Here is a 5859-nt window from a genome sequence, read left to right as displayed (position 1 = left end):
CAGGCCGGCGGTGCGCGCCTCGGTGCTGAGTCACGGCCCCGGGGCTCCCTGCGGGGGGTGCGGGGCCGGCGCCCCGCCGAAGCCGGGAGCAGCCGCGCTGCCAGCTAGAGGCGGCATTCCCTGCAGCTGGGGCGGAAAGCGGGATAAGTCGACCTGGAGGAAGGAGTTGGGGGCGCGACCGCGGAGCGCGACACCGCAGCCACTGGGCGGCCGCCGGCCCCTCACCCCCCCCAGCGCGGCGGCGCCCCGCCGGGATCGGCCGAGCGCCGGGAAGCGGCCGCACGGGACCGCCCTTCCCCTCCGGCCAAGCCCGAGTAGGGGCCCGCCCAGCTCTCGGCCTCGGGAATTGTGAACCTCCTGCCCGACCCCCGGCCTCGGAACTGCGCTGGATAGTCAGGCAAAAGCAACCGACAACGCTCCCAGGACGAAGCACAAGAAGGGACGAGTAACTCCCTTCGCTTTGGCCGTCAAGCCGTTTTAAAGCAGGCCACATCGCAAAAAAGGCCCAAACACTTTTGGCAGATTTTTTTCACTGACAAGAAGCTTCGGAGTCGTGCTTCTAGGGGAGGGCTTCAATGCCATTCTTCTGCAGGTCTGCCCCCACCACACCCCTGCGTGGGAGGGGAGGAGGAGGAAGGTGACCAAGCTCCTCTGGGCTTTCAGCATCTCCTGTGACACCGTTATTCCCACATTTAGATTTCAGGAAGAATTTTTAGATATCAGGAAGAATTTCTTTACAGAGAGGGTTGTGAAGTATTGGAACAGGCTGCCCAGGGAGGTGGTGGAGTCCCCATCCCTGGAGGTGTTTAAAAACCGTGTAGATTTGGTGTTGAGCAATATGGTTTAGGGACCCTGACAGTGCAGGGTGAATGGTTGGACTCGATGATCTTGAAGGTCTCTTCCAACCAGACGATTCTATGATTCTATGACCCTCGGGTCAATGGAGGCAGACTGGGAAGGGTCTCTGTGCTCATGCCAAAGAGCTGCTGTCCAACACACAAACAATGGCCGAGTTTCCTGTTGAAACTGAAAGGCTCACTGCCCTTATTCAGTCGGCTTATTTTTATGGAGCTGTAGAAGTTCACAGCCAAATTTAACAAGCCGTAGAGGTCTACTGGATGAGTTGACCAAGAATTTCAAGAGTTGCTCTGTGGTCTAGAGGGACACAGGCACAATCAGTCTGACTGCATGCAGATTTTTTTTTCAGAAAATCAGCTTGAAATCCAGCATTTATAATTTAGTAGTAATTTAGTAGTAGTAGTAACAGCACCAATTTTTTAAAATTATGATGCTATTTTAGTAATGGCACCAATTCAAATTGCATTTCTTATGTTCTTTCCACAAACCACTGAAAATATACTGTAAGAGTAACACAGATTTTAAAATATGGCATGTACAGAAAGGCACAATCCACAAACCAGAATTTCTAAAAGACTTGCAATGTCTTATTGATTCTAATACAAAAGCTGAAAAAAATACATTCATTCTCCAAACAGCCACAGAAAAGCTGTCAAATAATTCAGTACAGGAGATACAGTTTAAACGTAACATAGTCAGATATGAACAGCAGATCATCCACACAGATGGCAGCTTCTTCTCAGCAACATCACCCTGCATGTCAGAAATGTAAAACTCTGGATATCAGAAAAGAATTCTCCAAAATTGTCATAATAACCTTCTCTGACTCAGGTATCTGTTACAGCAGTCACCATTACTTCTTATGCAGAGTTGAAAGGGGATATCAGACATACAGCATGCTCCATCTACAACTTCGCTCCATCTACAACTGTTAGCACCATAACTTCCTCTTGAACATTAACTTCTTTTCTAGGTAATGAGTTGGCAACCATTGTAAGACACAAGGATATAACAGTACAAAGTAAAACGGATTTATGGCTCAGTCATGTCTATGTAGGTGGCTGAGAAAAATCATGCAACTTAAGTCTGGTGCAAAACACGACAGAATCTCCTGCCTCTTAGGTACATATTCTGAGCCACTGGAAGGTACCTATATCCTGCCAATTCTCTTTTACCTCTTCCGTATATACAACACATACAGAAGTACAAGAAATTTCTACTTCAGTTAACAGAAAGCAAAACTGAAATTCAGTGCCATGGAGCAGTGAGTCTGACAGCCTTGTTCCAAGCACTGACAAGGCAGGAGCAGAGGGGGAGTGGCTTGTTTTATCTTGTTCAGCAGCAAGTTCTGAAAACTAGACATTTTGGCAGTCTGTGACCATGAAATTTCACCAGCATGTCACTTGTTATGTTCCTGTGCTAACACCCTAAGCTCATGATGGACCCAGAATTAATTCTTTACCCTCTTTTCTTTTGGAAGTTTGGTGTCATTTAACCACTCTATCTGTGATACATGTACAACTTGATGCAACCCACGCCCTGCATCTGGTCACTTTCCAGACTCAAATTTTAGGTGCACAGTACAGCAGGAACAGACAGTTCCTATTGTGTACAGAGGGACTCAAAAAGCTATGGGAGAAGTTACAGACAACTGGCATTAGAAATCCCTGCGTGTTAATAAATACTGACTTCAGTGCTACTTTTCACTATGCAGTGAGTACAGAGAGTCAATCTACTCACACGCCACACTTCTAAGAGGTGTCAAGGCAGTAAATAGTGCTTAGGTGAATAATTACAGAATGAGTACTGCTATGGTTTAAGAATCTACTCAGGGTCAAGACAGATCAGTGTAGAAAATCACTATATGACATCCACGAATGCTGCACAATACATTACATGTCCCCACAACTCTTTCGTCATTAGAGGTTGTGATCACTTCCAACACAGGCAGCCAGACACAAAGAGGCCTCCTCCCTTTTTCACTGCAACGGTTATCTACAGGAGCCTCCAGGGTTTTCAAAGCAGTGTTTCTTTGTCATTTCTTAAGGAAGGGAGGACATGGACTTTACTTACTGTGTCATGCACTAAGGTGAAGAACATGTAAACTTCATAAACCCCAAACCTACACTGTCATAAAACTATCAGAAACAGAATATGTTCTATTTATAATATTTTAAGTAAATAGTTGTATTTAGCATCACTCAAAAAAACTTAGAGCAACCAACCCGCAAAAACCCACCACATCATTAGATCCTCTAAGGATAGCCACTATTACTCTTACTTCCTTTCTCCCTTTTCTCCTGTTTTCTTCTTTCTCCTTCCAATATTGATGTTGTATTTCTCCTCCAAATCTTCTTTTCCCTACTGTTCTTCTCTTGGTTCTCCCTACCATTCCCCTTCTTGTTCCCGCTTGAAATTTCCGTATCTCCTTCCCTCATCTCTCTGCCTCCTCTTGGTTCCATTCTCCCTGCTTTTGGTTGTCTATAAGGCAGCAGAAATGCTCATCACATGCAAAAGCTAGTAAGGGAAATGGGAAAAAGTGACGTTAATTTGTGAAAGAAATAACATTTATTAACATCACATAGATATATATGATAACTAGGAATCACATGTTATTTCTACAACCACAGAAAATATATTTGTTTCACCATTTGCTTCATTTACCAGCCACTCCAAGAAGTAACTTCTAAGATTCCAAATCCGTCATATAATCCTGCTCTTACGCCATGAAACACGAGCGATGTAAAGTTTCAAAATTACACCTGTGCTTTATTTAAGATAGTTATTAAATATTCAGAGTTTGAATAAATGCTATTTTAATTACCTATCACATATAATACAGAGGTTTCTGTTGATGCAATGCAGTAAATTCTCTACTTGTGTGTGTGGAATACATAGAAGCGTAATTTTAAGGCACAAAGTATTTTTAAAGCCAGAAGCAATGTGCCACTAGTTTAAGAAAAGGATCAGTTCAAGTGGCCATTTTTTAGAAAACAGTAAACTGAAAGGAAGACCTGCCCCCTCTCCCTGCCCCATTATGATGTGTTTACTTCCACAGCTATAACATCATGAAATTGGATTTAGTACTTTAACGCTCATAGAGAACCCCTGAATTTTGCAAAAAATTCTTTTCTGTTTTTCCTCTTATGCCTGAGCCTACAAAAAATTACCGTAACGCAAACAATACATGTACCCATAGTTTAACATAACATTTTGGATTGCATTTTCCAACTCTAAGCTATTAAAAAGCTTCCATATACTTTTATTAAAGAGGACACTATAGGCTATGAAGTGGAAAGAGAAAAATATGGAAGGCACAGACTTGCAAAACAAGTGAATTATTTTTCTAAATTGTGCAAAAATTTCTTCTCATTACAAGCGTGTATGTAACTTTCTAGAGTTAACATGCAAATAAAACTGAATATAAAATTAAGAAAAAGGTAACAAGTGAAGATTTAATCACAATGATACAATATACACTTTATAGATTATACAAAATGGTACACTAACATAAATACACATATATTTTAATGTACCATTTTTATATGGATAGTTAAAAGACTGTAGGGTAAAACTTGTTCAGTGGGTTTCTCCTCTTTGTATACAATCCTCATCAACCAGCAGTTTAGGAACCTCTTAGGGCAGGAGGCACCTGGGTCTGTATCACATAACAAGGAACGACTCCTGAGCACTTTTTGGACTTCAATAGCTGCTCTTTGCCGAATAAAAGTGATCTTTAGTTTCAATTACAGAAGCTACTTGAAAACTCATTTGCTTTTTTCTGAATGAAACTTAAGAAGCCTGGTTTCAAAAAAAAAAGTTAATAACAATTATGTCAAGACAACACCTAAGAAGTACAACATAATACTGAGGAATAAAAAAAGTCACTGCTACCAGAGTAAGTTTACTAGCCAAGCCCTCCTAATTATTATCAATATACTAATGTGTACTGATAGTATACAATGTATAGTTATCAATAGGCTACTTGCCTGTTAGACTTTGTCTGCATGAAAAGCATTGTTGGTGAAGTCATATATGTAAGCACACCTGCTTTTTCCTAAAATCAAATGCAGTTACGCTAGCAAAAAATCTTTTTGCAGTGTTATTTGCTCAAGGAACTAGCATACCCTGTATTTGCAAAACCCTCTTTCCTTTCTGCTTGCATGAAACACATGCCAGAAGGATGTATGGTGTAACCACACCACAAACCAAGCAAAGCATGCCAAGGCCTTGAAATTTTTTTCCTGCACAGGAGACTATATTAGGAGTATTAAAAGTTTGCAAGTGGCCTACTTTAGGAGGGAAGAGAATGCCATAAATTCAGTGACAATAAATTTCAAAACAACTCATCCAGGTTATACAACAAGCAGGTTAACTCAACTCTTCATGTTAGACATCTGCTTCACTGGAGAAAAACTGCTGTATTTAGGACAATTTTCACTCATGTCTTTTTCAGAAGAAAAAGAGCAACTTGAAAAAAAAAAACAATCAATTAATAAAGACATATCCTTTTTCATAAGCAAAATCAAAAAGGTGGGGTGTTGAATTTAGTTCAGGCTTAAGAGCCAGTGGCTGCTACATGTTTACATCCAAATATGATAAAAGTGTACTCTTACAACTATGCGTGATGCAACAAGTGTGAATCATGTTTCACCTTCCACAAAACAACTGCCAAAATCCCACATTTTTTTACCCATATGGCAGATTACTGTAAAGCCCTGCTACATGTAGACTTGTTTTTGCATCAGTGGAAAACACAGTTAGCCCAATATATGGCAGACTGTCTCATTTGTTAACAAGTAACCCTTGTGTGCTGTGGACAATACTGACAGCACAGGGTTCTGGGTGAATCACAACCTCTAATGCAGCAGGCAGATGGAATCAAAATTATTTAAAAGACCATCTCTCTCCTCCTTCTGTTTGGTTAGTCTGTGGAGGCACGCAAGCCAGAACTTGTTAATGAAGAACTGGCATTGCTGGGTAGGCATTCTTTCCTGACAC

Source organism: Tauraco erythrolophus, chromosome 8 (genome assembly GCF_009769465.1).
Source record: "Tauraco erythrolophus isolate bTauEry1 chromosome 8, bTauEry1.pri, whole genome shotgun sequence".
Taxonomy (NCBI): Eukaryota; Metazoa; Chordata; class Aves; order Musophagiformes; family Musophagidae; genus Tauraco; species Tauraco erythrolophus.
The sequence above is the reverse complement of the archived record's forward strand: the minus strand, read 5'-3'. Positions refer to the sequence as shown.